This window comes from Oratosquilla oratoria, chromosome 42 (genome assembly GCF_046742065.1).
Source record: "Oratosquilla oratoria isolate Oo_2021 chromosome 42, ASM4674206v1, whole genome shotgun sequence".
Taxonomy (NCBI): Eukaryota; Metazoa; Arthropoda; class Malacostraca; order Stomatopoda; family Squillidae; genus Oratosquilla; species Oratosquilla oratoria.
This window is the reverse complement of record NC_134818.1, coordinates 5,917,913-5,937,912: the sequence shown is the minus strand read 5'-3', so window position 1 is coordinate 5,937,912 and position 20,000 is coordinate 5,917,913. Positions and strand designations below refer to the sequence as shown.

Here is a 20,000-nt window from a genome sequence, read left to right as displayed (position 1 = left end):
ACGTAGGGCACTCTCACCAAGTGTGTTTCTTATAAGCTTCAGCATATGGCAGACATCAAGCAGGATATGTATCTTCTTGCTAGGATCAAGTGGATGGAGAAAAGAGGTCTGCAAATTTCAGGATTTAGATTATCACCAAGCTCTTTCATCATAGTGAAATGGCAAGACTGATTATCTCACGTGAGGGACACAACTGACGCCCCGACATCATGGGGCCGCTTGATGCAGATCATCGCCAAGTTCCCCCTCTTAAATCCAGAGAGACCACCGACAAAGAATGTACAATTATTTTTCCATAATCCATTGACACAAACAACCATGAAGAGCATCCTTTGCAACATGAGATTCATCATCATCAATACCATTACCGATGTCAACATACCCACAGAATCGTTTACCATTCCAACTAATATGCGTTTTAATGGCCATTTCATCTAACATGAGAGAGGAAATGTCCTTTGTTTTGCCTTTTGATTTCTTTGACTTCTGCAGCAAAAGCTTGAAATGCAATTTATGTAAATCCTGGCTCGAGCAGGAATGGCACTATACATCCATCGACTTATTTGACTCCCATGTGGTAGTGATAAGTTGAATGTTCTTTTTACAAATTCACATGCCTTTGTCGAATGAAATTGCAATGTCAGCATAAGTGAACGGAGTTCAGGTGAGTACTTGTAGCCTTTTCCTGATTTCTTCCCAGCAGCCATCCGTTTCATCAGCTCTAAGGGTACAAAAGAAAAGGTCTCCTTCAACATCTCTTCACAGTCTGATGATATCAGCTTTCTGTCGTGCAAGTGTTGCGAAATTTTATCAAGGGACTTCACTCTAACCTTTAACCTGCGAGACTTTTGTTGAGTCAGTTTCTTTTTCAGTTCAACAACATGTTGGTTGCTTTTGTTAAGTTGCGGTTCTAGTTTCCTTGGTGACTGTTACTGCATACTGATGGTCATTATTGGTAGCATGGAAAGACTGCACCATTATCTTCCGATGCAGACAGGTTGTCAAGCTCACACGTGTCCTCCCTAGCAGATGTTTTTTCGCTCTTTTATTGTCTGGTCGAAGGACAAGGGCCATATAATTATGTAAATAAACGTTTTATAGAGTTTAAATGAATTCACTGTCATGCTTCAATGTAAAAAAAAACTATTATTCTTTAATGTAATGTGTTCTCTATGAGAGTAAAGAAAAAAATCTGTCATACAAATTTCCTGTCATATTTTCTGAGTTTAATATCGTTGAGATGAGAACACCAATGCACAAACTGTCCTAATAAAACATCCAAAGCAGTCTGATTTGATGGCATAACAAATTGAAACACAGAAATTTCCATCAGAAGATTGTTTGGGTTTTGTAGGTACTGTGGCATGATATAGTTATGTAGTGCATTATGTTGTATATTTCATTATATATGTATATATATATATATATATATATATATATATATATATGTTTATATATATATATGTTTATATATATATATGTTTATATATATATATATATATATATATATATACATTAAAATGACCTCTTGTAACTGCAAACTGTTTCGTCCATTCTTAACCTTAATTGGTGTGACAGACCTGGTAAACTCCAACTAGACTTATTAAAAAAAGAAAAGAAAAACATATAAAAGCCTCATATACCCGGTATAGTAGGCTGATGTACAGTAATGCATAGATAGATAATTATATGAAAATTTGCATTGCACTGAATATACGAGTTAATTTAAGATGTTTGGATTTTTTTCTTTTTTTTTTAATCTTGTAGAAACTGTAGTGTCGCTCAATTGAACCCCTTGTCCAGTGCGGTTAATGTGCGCTTCCTTGAAATGATCGGAACAACAGATACCAGAATGTGAACTTGGGCTCTATTCATCTCTGACCAAGCTCACTAACAAATGACGTTTTCTTTTCCGGATGACATAGAAACCTGAAATGGAAATTTCGTTAACTTAGTTTTTAGATTAGATTATAAATCAGAGGAAATAACCTGTTTTCGAGGGAGGGCAAATATCACGGTATTAAGAATTAGGCCAATTTCTGTAGATATAAAAATGTATCTATTCAGCATATCTTTCCAGCTCTGAAACCTGGTATGTGTTGCTTTAATCACTAAATGTGATACTCCAGTCCACTTATAAGTGAAAAATGCGTGGAAATTGCCTTTTTGACTTTGACTCTTCATCTTCGCTGCCTTTACTATTACTTCGATTCGTCTTCTGCTCTAATTTGCGTTTCTTGCGCATGTTGCAACCAAAAGTACAACACTGAGTCCCGTTCTTAGCCATAACCTACAGTACTATCACAGGCGGAAATGGTCCCAGCAATTATGTCTTCGATCAAAATAGGCGGGCTTCACTTTTGGCGGACGGACAGCAATAGGATGCTCGACCCGGTCTTTCTGTGAGATCAGTGACTGAAGCCTACAAGAATTTCACTGCTTAGTGGAAGGTTCCCGGAGCCATATTTCTTATCTGTAAGTCCGGTTTTTTTTTTCAGTTTTGAAGGGCAACTGAAATGTAATTTGCGGGGTTTCTGTAAAAAAAAAAATCGATGTTTTAATACTTTGGCAAATATTTATCTAATGGCTTCAAACGGAACGACTACGTTCTCCGCGACAGGTCGTGACCAAGACCGGGAAATTTAACTTCGGGTCCGGCGATTGACCTCCTATATGTATATGGCCCGCTGGTTACCAACACCGTCATGGCCATCGTCCCTTCAGACGCTCCTCTCAGCATTAATTAATTATCTTTAGTATTACCGCTGCGCTGCACCACCATCCTCAAACCTAACACCGCCACCATTATCCATTATGGCCGCGGGCTCTGAGACCATTATCTCAACCCCACACTCACTACCCATCACCATCACCCTCACCATTATCGTCACATCCTATATCACCATCTCCGTCACCATCGCAACACATCATCATCACCACCACCACCACCATCATCATCATCATCATATCATCGTCATCATCATCATCCATCATCATTACCATATCATCATCATTATTGTTATCATCACCATCACCTCCATAGTTTTGGTGTGGCAACTCTGCCGGAGCAGTGGCGGGAGCGGTATCGGCGGCTGCATCAGAACCGGCAGGGGGCAAGCGTAGAGTATGGCAAGGCAGTGTTGTCCCGTGCGGTGTGAGAGAGAGACGTGAAGTCCAGACCTGTGTCGTAGCTATCCGAGCGCGCGCGCGCGCGCGTGTGTGTGTGTGTATATAAGTGTGTGCTGCTCTTCCGTAGAGTCTGCGTCGCCGTCGGATAAAAATGGTATCTAATCAATACATGAGCGTTACTCTTAATAGTATTATGCTTAGAGTAATGTGGCTAGGGCAATGTTTTCCTTTCGTGCGCTGCTGCTGCTACTATTGTTTCCTGCTGGATCCAGAACCGATCGTTCAACACCCGCCACCAATCTCCTGAGGCAAACACCTGTTGAAAATCTGGATAATGTAGCTGTCGAGTTACGTTAGACGGGACGAATGATCTAAGATGAAATCCCACAGTACCGTGTGGGTACATAGTACTGCTGGACAACACTGTTGTGGAACAGAACGATATTAAAACGTATAAATTAATCTCAAAACAGTGTAATATTACGGCACAACTTGACTGCCGATAAGGGTACGTCTCGGTTAAGACTATGCGAGTTATTTTTTAAGGTATCGGCCTCAGTGCTGGATGGTGATGGGGGAGGATGCATAAATCGGGTCAGTGAACTACAAAGGACCCCACTTCTGGGTCTCTGCACACGGAAAACATTGCATCTCTTGTTAAAACGGTTGAGTACACATTTCTTGTGATTTCTTTCTTTGACTCATCACATCCTCATGTTTATACTCATCCACGTTAATCCTTCCTGTTCATCATTCTTGCACTAGAGCTGTCTTTATTCTTTTTCTTTATTTTTTCAGCCTCGCATCCTATATATGTTCCTCTCCCTCTTTTACCTTAATCACAATGACAATCACTGTCTTTCGTTTTTCTCTTTTTTTCGGTCTCGGTCATTACCCGTGTGGGGGTAATGACTCCATAAATCTTATGCAGTCAATATTTCAGTGACTTTGGTGATACCCATACGGATTAAAGCTACGACAGAAATAATTTATGAATTGAGACTTGAAAGAGGTAATCGTTTTTAAATTCAAATATATCTCCTTTTTGTTTCTCTCGTTAATTTTAATTCTCTCCTTGCCATCTCTATGATTCCACATCTTCGCCGAAATATTGTCAACAAATATCTCTCTTATTCGTATGGGGTATTGACGGCATCATTTTTATGTAATTTTATGAACGTTAGTAACATCTCTACACGACAGTCAACAATATTTTTTTTCGGAAATGAGTATAATCTTCTCTAAAAGGAGATGATGAAGAAGTAGAAGAAAAATAACCTCTCTACTATCCCATTAAACCTCACTTTTAATTCACTTCTTTCTCCCATTTTTATATTCACCATGGGCAAGGTGAGCGAAATGGAAGGTACGTGATATTGTAATAACGCTCCCATTCCGAGCTGCAAGATCGTGTGCAAAAATTGTATGCAACCAAATAGAAATCACTCTACAAGACTACTGATGTAATATACATGTAAACAATGTGAAATACGTATATTTAGTGTTATAAAGAATACAGGAGTCGGTTTTCTCCCTGAGAAATAAAACATTATTACAACGAAAAAATATTTCTCGAAACAAAAGTACTCAAATTTTATTTGATAATGATGATAATAACAATGATAATAATGATAATAATGATGATAATAATGACAAGTTATAATAATAATAATGATAATAATAATATAGTAATGAGAGCAATAATAATATTTATTATAATAATGACGGTAATGATAAAATCAATAATGATAATACTAATCATGATAGTAAAAGTAATAAAAATAATAATGATAATAGGATTATACAAATAATAGTAGTAATGATAATAGTAATAAAAGATAACTAATTATAATAATAGTGGTAATAACTCAAAATTCATTTGATAGTGATGACAATGATAATAATAATAATAATGATGATGATAATAGTAATGATAATGATAATTGTAATAATAGTAATAAATATAAAGATACATATTCTAGTGGTTTTTCCTCCTTATAAGGGAGATAGAAGAAAAAAGCATAAAATCCACTCCCACCCGTCTCATCCCAAGATACTACATTCCCATTCACCCCCTCCCTCCCTCTTATCTTGGCTCCTGGATGACGGTTCATCCCTGCATCTCGCCACTCCCACCCTCTACTCCCATTCACCACCTCTCCCTCCCTCTTTTCTTGGCTCCTCCTGGATGAGGGGTCATCCCTGCATCTTGCCTACTACCCTGGGTCAGAAGCAATGTAGCAAGACACAGCACATCCACAGCAAGGCCGCTTCATTTAATTGGCAATCCCCCCTCTCTGTCCTCTCATGCTGAAAAAGTGAAGACAGGGAGAACTCCTTTCGGGCTGTGTCAAAATATCATTGACACATACACTCCCTCACCCCCCCATCCCCCACCCACTCCCCTCCATGCATCACAGCATCATTCATACACAACCATTATCTACTCATCCCTATCTTTTGTCTTCTCACTTCCTTCCTCAACAGACATTCCCCACTTTCCCAATGCTCCTTTTACCCCATCCATCCATCTCATCCTTGGTCAGCCCCTCATGTTCACTCCCTCCACCTCTGCCTCTTTTACTAATCTTTCTTCACTCATTCTTTCCATGTGTCCAAACCATCCAAATACTCTTTCCACACCCACTCTCCTCCTCACCTCCTCTTTTCTCACTCTGTCCAGCCTAGTAACCCTTACCATACTTCTCAGGCATTTCATCTCAAACACATTCAAACTCTTCCTCTCTTATGTTCCATGTTTTTGCTGCAGAAAGTGCTGTCTGCACAATCACTCCATACAATCTCCTCTTAGCATCCATTCCCAAATGTCTATTTCTCATTACAATTTTTAATCCACCAAGGCATTTACTCGCTTCTCTCAATCTACATTCTACATCCACCTCTACTCCCTTTCCCATCACATTCACACCCAAGTATCTAAAACTACCCACTTAATCCAGTCTCCTTTAATACTCACCTCCAATTTGCAGCCATACTCTCCCCTTGTACATCTTATCACATTACTTTTACCCACATTTATCTTCAACTTCCTTCTTTCACACACCTTCCCAAACTCCATTACTAACTTCCATAATCCCCTCTCTGATCCTAGTACAAGCACAGTGTCATCAGCAAACCACAACTGGCTTATCTCCCATTATTCTCAATTTCCTTTCAACATCTCCAATCCCTGGCCCATTACCCTTGTGTTTACCTTTCATACCACGCCATCCATGTATAGATTGAACAGTGAAAGCAACATAACACATCCCTGGAGAAGTCCCACCTGTACTTCAAACCACTCACTCTCTCCATTTCCAATTCTAACACAAGCTCTACCACTCTCATAAAAACTTTTGACTTCTCTTAACAGTTTCCTCCTATCCTATATATAGAATGATAATAATGGTAATGATATCAATAATGGTAATAATACTAATAATGATAGTAATAGTAATAATAATAACATTAGTAATGATACAAATAATATTAGTAATGATAATAGTAATAAAATTATAATAACAGTAATGATAATAATACTAATAATGATACAGATAATAATAATGATGACAGTACATACATATACCAAAGGCTTTCCCCCTTACACGGGGGGTAGCCAAAAAGAAAAAGGCATAGAAATTACTCCCACCCATTTCATTTCCCATATATTCCACTCCCCTCCACCCTCCTCCTATCTTGGCACCTCCTGGATGACAGGTCATCCCTGCATCCTGTCCACTGCCCTGGGTCAGAAGCAGTGTCGCAAGACACAGCACATCCACAGCAAGGCCGCTTCATAAATTTGGCAACCCCCCCTCTCCGTCCCCTCATGCAGGAAAGGAGATGACAGGGAGAAATCCCTTCGGGCTGCGTCAAATTTTTCTCATACATACTTCCTCACCCCCCATCCCCCACCCACTCCCCCTCATGCATCACAGTCTCATCTATACACAACCCTTCTCCATTCACCCCTATCTTCTGTCCTCTCCCATCCTTCCTCTACAGACATTCCTCTCTTTTGATGATAATGATAATAATAACAATACTAATTATACATACTGTACATACATATACCAAGGGCTTTTTCCCCCTTACAAGGAAGGTAGCCAAAGTCAAAGGGATCTGTTGGCTATTTACAGAATTATGAAAAGCATGGAAGTATTTGATAGAGAAAACTTATTAAATTGGGATAGAAGAAAAACAAGGGGGACATAAAAAGACACTCAAAAAGGACAGTTATAGAAGAGATCTGAAAAAACAGCTTTCCACACAGGGTGGTGATGTCTGGAACAAATTGGACAAAACAATAGTGTGAGCAAACACCATACATAAATTTAAGAACAAACTAGATGTTGCGAGATACAAAGACGGGTCACCACAAGCATAGCTCCCCTTCCTGTATAATACAACTAGGTAAATACATACACACACATACACACCCTTGACATGATTACAGTGTTCAGGTCACTAAAGGAGATAGATTGCATTGATAGAAGAGACCTCCTGATTAAAGATGTGAGGGCTTTAAGTCATGGAAATAAATTAAGAAAGACCACACGTCAAAAGTATGTGAAGAAATACAGTTTTCCATATAGATGCATAAATATGTGGAATAGCTTAGAAGGTGATATAGCCCAAGCTCAAACAATACATGAGTTCAAATCTAAATATGATAATTGGAAATAAAAGATATAGATTAAGTTGGAACCATACATGAATTTGAGTCTAGGTATGTTAGAAAATTAGAGAATAGGAGACAGGATGCAATGAGCATGTCTCCTTTCCTGTGCAAGTATACTACAATTAGGTAAATAAATTAGGGAAATACACACACACACATCAATGACATAAAGGAAGGAATAACAAGCTATGCTAACACGTTTACAGATGATGCAAACATCAAGAGAAGAATGGAAAATGAGGACAGTAGAATATTGTAAATAGATCTAGGTACTATTTTTGCATGGAGTCAAGAATGGGAAATGAAGTTCAATACCAAAAATGCAAAGTACTGGAAATGTGCAATAGCGGCAAAAAGCCATCCTTAAACTATTCTTTGGGAAGCAAACCCATTACAAAAGCAGAGGAGAAAGACTTGAGAGATCTGATAAAAGGCAACCTGTCACTTGACAGACATACCAGCAGGATTGTGGGAGACACATACAGACTACTGGAGAAGATTAAAGTGGATGAAGAGATGATGAAAAGGCTCATTGAAGCCCTGATATGTTCAAGACTGGAATATGCATCAGTAATATGGTCCTCACACAGGGTGAAGGATATAAGCAAGATTGAGAGAATACAAAGGGCAGCAACCAAACTGGTCCCCAGCCTGGCAGATACACCATATGAGGAAAGACTGGAAGTACTAGGTTTGCCAACTTTGAAAGATTGAAGAGAAAGAGGTGATATGATTAAAGTATTCAGGTTAAAGGGGATAGATTGCATTGATAGAAGAGATATCCTGATTAAAGATGGGAGCCCTTTAAGAGGTCATGGAAGTAAATCAAGAAAAACCACATGTCAAAAGAATGTGAAGAAATACAGTTTTCCATATACTGTAAATGCATAAATATGTGGAATAGCTTAGGTGGTGATATGGCCCAAGCTCAAACAATATGTGAGTTCAAATTTAAATATGATAATTGGAAGTAAAAGATATAGATTAAATTGGAACTGTATATGAATTTGACTCTAGGTATGTTAGAAAATTAAAGAATAGGAGACAGGATCTAACAATCTGTATACTACAATTTGGTAAATACAATTAAGTAAATACTATATGGATGAAGAGATTATGTTAAAAGAAAATATCTCCTGATTAAAGATGTAAGGGCTTTAAGATGTCATGTGAGTAAATTGATAAAGACCACATGTCCAAAGGATGTGAAGAAAAAACATTTTCTATATACATGCAAAAATATGTGGAATAGCTTAGGTGATATAATCCAAACTCAAATAGTACATGAGGTAAAATCTGAATATGATAATTGGAAATCAAGGATATAGTTTAAGTTGAAACTGTACATGAATTTGAGTCTAGGTATATTAGAAAATTAGAGAATAGGAGATGGGACTCAATGAGTGTTGCTACTTTCCTGTATGCTACAATTATGTAAATTAGGTACACACTCACAAGTTAGGTATGATAAAAAATTAGATAAAAGTAGACTGGAGCCAATTAGGTAAATACAGACATACACACAAACCAATAATGTTTCTTGTCTATGTGAGTGACATAACAAAAGGGACAAGTTATACCAACATGTTTACAGATGATGCAAAAATCTTGAGAAGAGTGAAAAATGATGAGGATGGTAGTCTATTTCAAAGAGATCTAGACACTATTTTTGTATGGAGCCAAGAATGGGAAGTGAAGTTCAATAGTAAAAACTGCAAAGTACTTGAAATAGGTAATAGCAGTAAAAGACCATCCTTAAACTGCTGAGAATCAGTGAACCCATTACAAAAGCAAAAGAGAAGAATGACTTGGGAGTGTTGATAAAAGACAACCTGCCACCTGACAGACATATCAGTAGGATTGTGGGAGAGACATATGGACTACTGTAGAAGATTAAAGTGGCATTCCACTATATGGATGAAGAGATGATGAAAAAAAATCACTGAAACCCTGATATGTCCAAGACTGGAATATGTGCCCCCTTGTAGAGTGAAGGATATAAGCAAGATCAAGAGAATACAAATGGTGACAACAAAACTGGTCCCCAGCCTTGCAGATAAACCATATGAGGAGAGACTAATGCATTGTGTCTGCCAACTTTGAAAGACAGAAGAGAAAGAGGCATTATGATTACAGTATTCAGGTCACTAAAGGGGATTGAATGCATTGATGGAAGAGATCTCCTGATTAAAGATGGGAGGGCTTTAAAGTCATGGGAGCAAATAAGACCATATGTCTAAAAGATATGAAGAAATACAGTTTTTCATATAGATGCATAAATACTTGGAATAGCTTTGGAAGCGATATTAGGCAGAGTCGTAGTGCACAATGTCATTTTTGTTCGTGCTTTTCCTGTGGACTGAGAATGAGGTCTAATTCCTTTTTCTCTATATCACCATGTCCAGGAAGGCCAATCTATTACTTTCCTCATGTTCCACTATGAACTGAATGGCCTGTTCTGTCCCGTTTAACTTATTCAACTTTCAGTTAAGGTCGGTTTCTCTGGGAGCGATGACAAGTACATCATCCATGTACCGCATCCAGGTGGTACCCTGGCCCATTATTGTTATAAAATTATCTCTTGCTGACACCTCCATATATAATGAGGCCAAGACAGCGCTGAGGGGACTCCCCATTGTGAGTCCATGACACTGAAAATATTCTTCGTTATTGAAGACAAAGGGGCCAAATTTCATATATTAATTAGAAAAAAAAATCTCACTTAGAGGTAACTTCTCATCCCTCATATTGTTGACCACCTCTCTATCAGCATTTAATGCCTCTTCAATGGAGACATTAGTGTACAAACTTGTTTCATCATACAAAACTAAGGTCTTCTGTGGGAGCCCCACATTTCTCAACCTCTGTATCAGATCGTTCGAATTTTTCAAGTGGACTTTTCTCACTGATCCTAGTCTGGCGGACAAGGGTTTGGCCAAACATTTTGCCAATCTATGTGGATCACTACGAACCTCGAAAGTAATGGGTCTGATCAGGATGCTGGGTTTGTGCGTTTTGGAAGTCCGCACATACTGGGTGGTGTAGGGGCTGCCTCCAGTAACCCCACTAATTTCATACCTCTGTTGGATCTCACGAGTATCCTCCTAGTTTCTTTCTTGAACTTCTAGTGCCGCGTGTCCCTTATGCTTCTTCACATAGGTCGTTATTGTAATCGGTTTTATTCATGACGATGGCCCCCCCCTCCCATGTCAGCACTCGTAATCAGCAGGTTCTCATTGCTTCCCATCTTTATGGCTAAACTATATCTTCTCGGTATAGCGTAAGTGTTGGAAGTAGCTAGAGCAAGGGAACATGTAACGAAACCTTACTTGAAACCTTTCTCTATGTCACTGTCATCCTATCTGTAGTTTTTATTCAAGTAATCTGTAAAAACCTTTATTGTCAACACCAATGTCGAACTTGAGACCCAGAGAAAGGGCTAGTTTCTCTGTGTCTATTAACTTAAGACTTTGTCAGACAGGTTCACTATAAGATCTTCCCTTTCTACCCTGCTCCAATCATTCGAATCGCACAGGCTAGCCATCTTTCTTTTTAATCTATCACTTACCTTTAAATACTCGTGTTCTAGTCTCTGTAATAGGAAAGGTGGTAAACCGATTTTACTGGAGCTGCTCCTTAGCTTGTGCGTTGTGTTTCAGAGCTCCTCACATGCTTCTAACAAATATTACCTAGCACATTCACTGAATGGCACTCCTTTCTTCCTGAACCTTCTGGGTGATTCTTATGGTAAGACTGTCTCCTCTGTGCAAATCTCTAGGAATCCGCGGCGAAGTATGCAGCTATCAAATTTTCTCCGTGTACGAAGCTTCATCCAGACGGTTTCCGGCTGCTCACCACCACTCGACATGTTGATGTATGTGAGACAGAATGAGTGGAAGGGTGGTGAGGTTGAGAAATTGGATCTCTCACAGAAGACCTTAGTTTTGTATGATGTAACAAGTTTGTTCACAAATTTCTCCATTGAATGAGTGAAGATGACTGATGTTACAAGCAGGGCTGTGGAGTCGGAACACAAGACCTCCGACTCCGACTCCGACTCCCCTATTTGGCACCACCGACTCCGACTCCGACTCCTCTTCATGTAATTAACTGATTATGGCCTTCATATTTTATAAAGCCTATACAAGACACATACGCTCCAATCTTGAGTAGATTTATATCATTATAACTGGTTTATATCAAAGAATAAAGATATATGTTATAGTGTGGCTTTCCTATGTTTGACCTCTTCATTAATACTTTATTACTGAAGTAGAGATTTTTTGAAAGGATATTGAAGAAAATTAAGCAAAATAAAGATTCTAAAATGCACCTCTTGATTTAACTACATACTGGTACTGCTATGCGATTATTGCGATGGACAGTACTCTGGTTCTGGAACTGATCTTATCGATACGGGTACAATACAAGATACAGCTGAACATGTTTGAAACGTGAAACTTTTTTCAACTTAAAATATCCTTATTTCAATAATTCAGTGTTAAAAAGTATAGAGGGGACAAAGAAGGGAAAAGAAGAGAAGAGATAGTATTATTGCGTTAGTCTACAGTTGAAATCATAATTATCCAACTGTTTGGCAACACAGCATTGGGAGAAACCACCAAACTGATTGAGTGATGGAAACGACGCATATGGAACTTGACAGGGATATTACAGCTCCCGTGACTGTGTGTCAACAGGTGTAAAATGGAGGTGTTTATCTAATTTATTCAAGTAATACTTTGGATGTTTATCGCTCTATGTATAAATTTGAAAGTCAGCGTTGCACAAGGACGTTTTGAGGGTTTAGTGGAATGACCACGAAGATAAGACGATGAGATTTATTACATTTTATGATTTTTTTTTTTATATAATCTACTTATAAGGAGTGTGCACTGCATAACTCTACAGACTAAACGAAGGCAGTATAAAGTGTAAATTTAACTGGAGTGGGAGTCGGTATATTTTTACCAACTCCGACTCCGACCCCGACTCCAGTGACACCGTAATTGCTTCCGACTCCACGACTCCGACTCCGACTCCACAGCCCTGGTTACAAGGGCTTCATCAAGGATGCTGCTGCCGTCTTTCGTGAGCGTTGGTGGGGCTCAGGAAGACAATTCGGGATTGGCACACACCTTCCCACAGGACTGACACGTTAGCTCGGTGTCCGGAGCTGCTACAACATCCTTCTGGTCGTGACGCTCTTGTCTCCTCAAAGTGCCTTGTGTTTTCCGGGTTGCCTTCGGATTGGCCACCCCTCTTGGGATCTTTGCTCTCCATTTAGTTCGGTCATTAGCTAGTGTTTCGAGAGCACCAGGGTCTATGTTGCAACTTTTCAGAGTATCTTTTGCTTGGTCCTGGTATTTTTTTCCATAGGACGTTCAGGTCTCCTTGGGCAGTTTTGAAGTTGGCCATAGAATACTTGTTTTGGTAGCCGATCATCTGGTATCCTGATAACATGGCCAAGCCATCGCAACTGCCTCTGTGCCAACATGATCTCAACGCTGGTGGTGTTTGTCCGTTCAAGTATTTGTGTGTCGAATACGATTCCTCTAGGTGAGGCCCATCATCCCGTGCAAGCATAATTATGTGGAAGCGATTTAGTTGTTTCCTATGGCACTGGTAAGTCCAAGCCCCTGAACCATGCAGGAGGGTAGAGATACACACATTCGTGTCCAGTTTTGGGTGCTTGTTTTGGAATACTCGGTACCTTAGTCTGCCAAAGGACCGTGGCACTCAGCTGGTGTTGTTTAATATGGCTTCATCTATCGTCCCAGTTGAAATCACAATGCTGCCTAGATATTCAAATATTGGCACCATTTGTAGGTGGGTTCCCATTTATGAAAAAAAAATGGTACGTCTTGATTGGGGTTGTTCTGAGAAATTATTACTTTGGCTTTCCTAGCATTCATCTGCAGTCCCAATGCTCTGTAGATATTGGAAAACACAGCCAAGACGTGTTGCAGTGAGTGGGCTGTATGAGAAAGGAGAGCAACATTGTGGGTATGGTGGAATTCTATGACCGGGTGTATTGAATTTTTTGTGCAGGTACGTTGCCTACGGATGTTTAAAAGACTACCATCAAGTGTATAATTCAACTGTACCCCATCCTCAACAGTTAAAATGTACTGCACCATGCTCATTATAGTGCAGATGTTGAAGAGAACAGAGTTGAGAACATCACCCTGTTTGACCCCCATTTCCACTGGAAAGGCTAGGGATTGTAAGTCCCCAATATTTACTCTAGCTTGCATGTTGGCGTGGAATACCTTCAACATTTTTAAAAAACTTGGGGGGGGGACTCCATATTTGGTAATTATCTTCCATCGTCTATTCCGGGATACAATGCCAAAGGCTTCATTTAAGTCCATAATTCAATGTAGAGGTCTTTACTTTGTTCCACACATTTCTCTTGAAATTGTTTTAGAGAAAATATCACGTCAGTCCACGGTGCCTCTATTTTTTTTAATGAAAGTAAACTATGTGTCTGAAATCACGGTCTCAGATATGTAAGTCACAAGGCAAAGACTAGAAAGATACCACGGCTGTTGTTGGAGTTATCTTTATCTCCTTTACTTTTATATATGAGTATGATATTGAAGTCCACCCATGATTAGACATCAGTGCACAGATGAGTTGATGTTATTATTGTAGCTTCAGTAAATGCCCTTCACGCTTGAGAACTTCCCCCTGGGATACCATCTGGTCCACAAGCTTTTCCGTCCTTCAGGTATTTGATGGCGTTACAGACCGCATAATATTCCGGGACCTTATCCAGATTGTGAATAAGGGTGCGGAATATAGGATTGATTCATCCACATTGCTCCGATGATTCAGCAGGGCATGAAAATATTCAGCCCAGTGGTATAGGACTCACTACGCTCTTTGTGGATATTTATGCCACCCTCAGACCCAACAGGTGAGAGTAGATTTCATCCCGGGATCATGTACTGCTTTGAGGGCATTATACTAAAAAAAAAAAACTTGCATGTTATTAGTATGAGCAAACTCTTGGATTTCCTGCGTTCGTTTGATCCACCAAGAGTTTTCCATCATCTCAAGCTGTTGTTGTACCTCGGCTCAGAGGTCTTTCGACCTTTGAGACAGAGTAGTGGATGGTGTGACTGAGTCTTGGCCAGAAGGGCATCGTTAGCTTTTCTCTTCCTCTGGAGCAACTCGTGGATATAGACTGAATTTTGATCAAAGCAGTTTAATTGTGATTTTTTTTTTTTTTTTTTTTTTTTTTTTACAAAACCTACTGTTTCTTCAGCTGCTTCTCTTAGGAAGGTATAAATCCTTTCTCATTCTACATCAAGGTCATGTGCACATGTATGTATACCGGATGAGGCAGCTATTTTGGCTCCTAGGTTACCCCGGAAAAGGTTTCTTGTCTCGGAGTTCTTAAAGGCAGCAGCACATTTTGTTTTCTTGGCTCAAACCTGTCTACGAAAAGGAGGTCTAATTTTGGCCCGTAATTTGGATCTGACAAGCCTATGGTCTCTAACATCTTTACTTCTGACGACATAGTCTGGCATGTGCCAGTGACCTGACTTCGGATACATCCAGGTGTTTTTATATTGGTCAGGTTGTTGAAAAATGGTATTTGTGAGGACAAGTTTATGTTCTGCACAAATTGTCATATAAATTGTCCATAAACATTCATAATTCGTGTGCCATGCTGTGCGATGGCACCTCCCCACAAGTGCTTATCTTTTCCTACACGCGCACTAAAATCCCTCATTTCGTCATTCTAATTGATATTACGGAGCACGGCTTTCAGTGAGCTGTAAAATCTGTCTTTTGTGTCTCCATCGGAATTCAATGTTGGGGCCTAAGTACTAATAATTGTGATATGACGACCTTTAGCAAGAGTTATTCGCCAGGTCATGAGCCTCTCATTTACAACTGTTGGTCCCTCTGGTCGATTTGCAAGAAGCTTTGTTTTCACAGCAAATCCCACGCCATGAAGCCTTGGTTCGTCCTTGCGTAGTACTTGCCAGCAGAAAGCGTACTCTTCTCCCATCTCCTCAAGAGAGTCTTCATCAGAGAAAGGAGTCTCACTCAATGCAGCAAAGTAACTACTTTAACTAGGCAGTTCATGTGCAACTATCTCAGTTGTACGAGCGGAGTGGTATTGTCGTTAATTTGGTCCATCAGGGTGCGCATATTTCATGTGGCTAAATTAATTCTATACGTTTGCTTGTTCCTGATGCTTGGGACGTTGGCTGTATAACCGCGACTAGCCATCCAGTACTTGGTGGAAGGACAGTTCTTAGGTAACCTTTTCTATGCCCTTCCCTCACTGAGGGAGAGCTGCGTGGTCCCTAAATGGGGCAGCTCTGCCGTGCCGTACAACAGCCGAAGACGAACGCCACTCCTTCTCATTTGTCAGCGATTGTGTTCGAGCAGTACGCGTCACCTCCGTATAAAGCCCGAACTACTAAGGGTTTCCAGCACCAACAAAGTGACAAAGAGCCGCCACCCCAAGGATGCGGCTGCCCATCAAATAAAGGCACTGCATCTCCTGTCAAAACTCCCCCCCACACACACGCCACACACACACACACACACACACACACACACACACACACACACATACACACACACACACACACACAAGACAAGAGAAACACCAGAGAACATGGAAAGAAAATAAAAAAACAGCTACAGAAGAGAACTGAAGAAAAACAGTTTTCCACATAGAGTAGTGGACGCTTGGAACAAACTGGATAATGAAATAGTATGCGCAAAAACCATTCATGAGTTTGAAAGTGAACTAGACACTGTGAGATACAAAGGCGGGACACCACGAGCATAGCTCCCCTTCCCGCAAAATACAACTAGGTAAATACACACACACACACACACGCGCGAATTTCAAGTTAGCCATGATACTCGTAATAGGAGAGTAAAAGTCAAGTATATCTGGTAACCAGGTACTATGTACTCTCTTAAAGGCAAACGAGGCTGAAACTTAAAAAAAGATGAATTTTTCTTATTTCATCGAGAATTTTTCTATTTATACAGCGTACAATTGTCTTGTCTAATAAGCAGAGCTGGGCGCGTTACCACCAGACAGGTAGTGCGTTACCGAAAAATCTTGGTTGCATTCCCGTCAATGCGTATTATATACATATATATCATGTATATGTATATATATATGCATATATATATATATATATATATATATACAATGTGTATATGTATAAATATATATAGATTTTTCGATAACGCACCACCTGTCCGGCGGTAACACGCCCAGCTCTGCTAATGAGATTGCACATTGGGTTTCGATGTTTGCTGACGTTTCTGAACTCCTTGTTTCCCATGTTCAAGGCGAAGGCGACATGTGCATCAAGGGCTGGCTGGTTGGCTGGCTGTGTAATGGACGTGGGCCGTATGCGGGTCACAGAGAGTGTTCGTGTGATGTGGACATCGCCGATTGGCTGCCTTGGGTAATTGGGAGTGCTCAGGGGGGGGGAGGTGTTGGGGGGGGGGGGTTTACCTCTGTGTCGTCGTCTTCTCCCAGCGAAACTCATTGGGGCGCATCATGAGAGCCCCTCGAGGTCCTGCTGGGTCTCCAGCCATGAGTAGCAGCGAGAGAGTTCTCTCTCCTAATAGAGGTAGAGCGCAAAGGGGGTGTTACTTTATCGTTTAAGCAGAACCCGGTTTTTGTTGGCTGAGTAGACACCCTCGGTAGGAAGCTTGTTCTTTGTGCCGTGATAAGGACGTCGGGGAAAGAGAGGCGTGCGTCCTTTGTTAGCTTCTTCACGAGTAAAATTTATTCCAGAGCGATTCTTTAGGTCTTGTCACTGATATACGTCTTTGACTCTTAGGGAGATGTTATCTATGTAGGGGGCATTACAGAGAGTCCCTGCACTTACATGGGAGGAGAGCAGTTTCCCACTGCTCCTTCTGTTTGGAGACCCATGAAGAATTAGAGGTTGACTCAAATACTAATAACAAGGAATACGCCGATTCCGAAGTATCCCAAACAAATGGTACACGAGTAAGGACAACTTAACACTGTACGTTAAGAGCGCCATCAATTTATAATGCAAGAATCACATGTTCCCTGAGTACAAGCGAGACGGAAAAACAAACAAACAAACAAATAAATAATAAAAGAGAATGTACACTCCACCGAGCCTACAAAACACATCCAACTCAACATATTTTACAAGACAAGAAAGACAGCGCTGTTAGCCGCACATAACTGCCTAATATCAAATCACCATTACAATACCAGTGCAATAGTGAGGGTGCCTAATATCAAATCACCATTACAAGAAGATTATGTTGTCTATCAATACCAGTGCAATAGTGAGGGATATGAACCTCACACATATACTGACAGGACGACAAAAAAAATTACCCGACGCTAAACCTGCCATTTAACCAATGAATACATTAAGAGACGCACCACACTTCACTACCTCACACAATCGACCACGAACAAGAAAAAAGCAACAACTTGGAGTGGGGTCTTCGTAAACTGTTATTAGAAACCCTCTCCGTACATACCTAGGAGGAGCCAATCCAATGTCTCGCTGGGAGAGGCATAAGAGAGCCTCACGCTCTCCCATTTGTCCGAGGCGGCATTTCATCAGTGATGTTCACATCACATCATCAGCGATGTTCACATCTCTGTGAGCCCTACTACGGCCAATATAGAAACGGACACAGCCATCTCGCGATGCATATCACTTAAATAACCTCGAGGAGGAAACCAGGAAGTTCCGAAATGCCGGCAGCTACTGTCGGAAACTTATTATGCCATTTCAACGAACAAGACTGTATGCTGTACAGAGAATACAATGAAGTTAGCTGAAATGAATTTCTCTAGTTTTCGCCCTCGTTTGCCTTCAAGACAACCACACGGGAAGCGAGCGTGTTGATAGGAAAAGGAGATCAAACAATTACATGTAGAACGGTCATAGTAAAGATAGTTTTCGGTCAATACTGCCATGCAGCATAGTGAAAAGTGACAGGATTCTCTTAGATCATTATCAACCTTTACATCAAATATGATGTCATGTTAGCACAATTGGTCAGGGAGTATTCTAACGTGCAGTAGAGCACTAATTGTGACATTGTGAACGAAAATGTACAGTTCAAAAAAGCAATTTGTGCAGTTGTAAAATTCTTCTACAAAATATAATGACAAAAATTGTTACTAGAATACCCCGCCAGAATTGCTCAGAATCCATCTCTGAAAATCCACAAAGCGCTGCATGGCTTCCGGTCGGCACTTGGACGCTAATCAGTCTCGCACAAATTGTCAGTTTTACATTAGGCTTAGGCGCGTGCAGCAGGCACCTCACAGTGCATTTTAGATATTGTTTACGCTCGTCACACAAGTTATTCTCTTATTGTTATTTACGCAGCATGTGATGATTTTGAAGACAACAGTATACAGCTTGAAGTTACTAGGCCCAATAATCACTTTCACTGATTTAGAAACCTGTCGCAGAGGTGAGAATGTATGAACAATGCAAAATTTAACTTTATCATAAATACAATTATATGAAATAAACTCATAGTAGGCTAATTAGACTGTGCAGTATATGTTTTCTACACTTCTCAATTTTCTTTAAGAAAATAGACCTATATAATTCGTTATTGAGCATAGAGAGGAGCCTAATGCAGGTGATTTTATAATTTTTTAAACCTAATTTTTCCATTTACTCTGTCTTTTACCGTCAGAAGGATAAAAAATAGTCATATGGGGGTGAAACTGGCCATTGTCTTTGTTGCATACCTAATTATGACAGATAGACAGGGAAAAAACACCAACTACTATTATGTGTTTTGTATAATTCCTCCCTCTGTTTTGTTGACAAGCATAATCAGGTCTGTAACAAAGGCAGTGACAAGTTTTACCTCCCCACGTGGCTACTTTGGCCTGATTTTATGGAAGCTGTTTACATGGATCATATTAATCATTGAAGTTTGCCTAGTACTTCGGGTTTTTGATATTCACTAATATTTTATCATTCTATCACTCTTTCTCCTGGTGAAGCGAGTGAAGGAAAGTGATGCTGCTTTTAGAAAAAAAAAAAGAGGAAGGCAAGAGAATAACTGATAAAAAAAAATCATGAAGTGGCACTATTGGAATACATCAAACCTACAGAAACTACAACCAAACTGCTACTGAAACTGGAGAAGTTTATGATTTCAAATCATC

The 20,000-nt window shown here is 40.0% G+C and overlaps 1 protein-coding gene across 4 annotated transcripts in view; it reads left to right on the top strand.

The window, feature by feature from the left end:
• The first annotated feature begins 3,147 nt into the window (after positions 1 to 3,147).
• Elk (Eag-like K[+] channel) overlaps positions 3,148 to 20,000 on the top strand; it is a 190,835-nt gene continuing 173,982 nt past the window's right edge. For all 4 annotated transcript variants that reach the window (XM_076179039.1, XM_076179036.1, XM_076179038.1 and 1 more), the window contains exon 1: positions 3,148 to 3,283. The gene's annotated coding sequence lies outside the window, so the exon portion shown is untranslated. The remainder of the gene's footprint in view (positions 3,284 to 20,000) is intronic.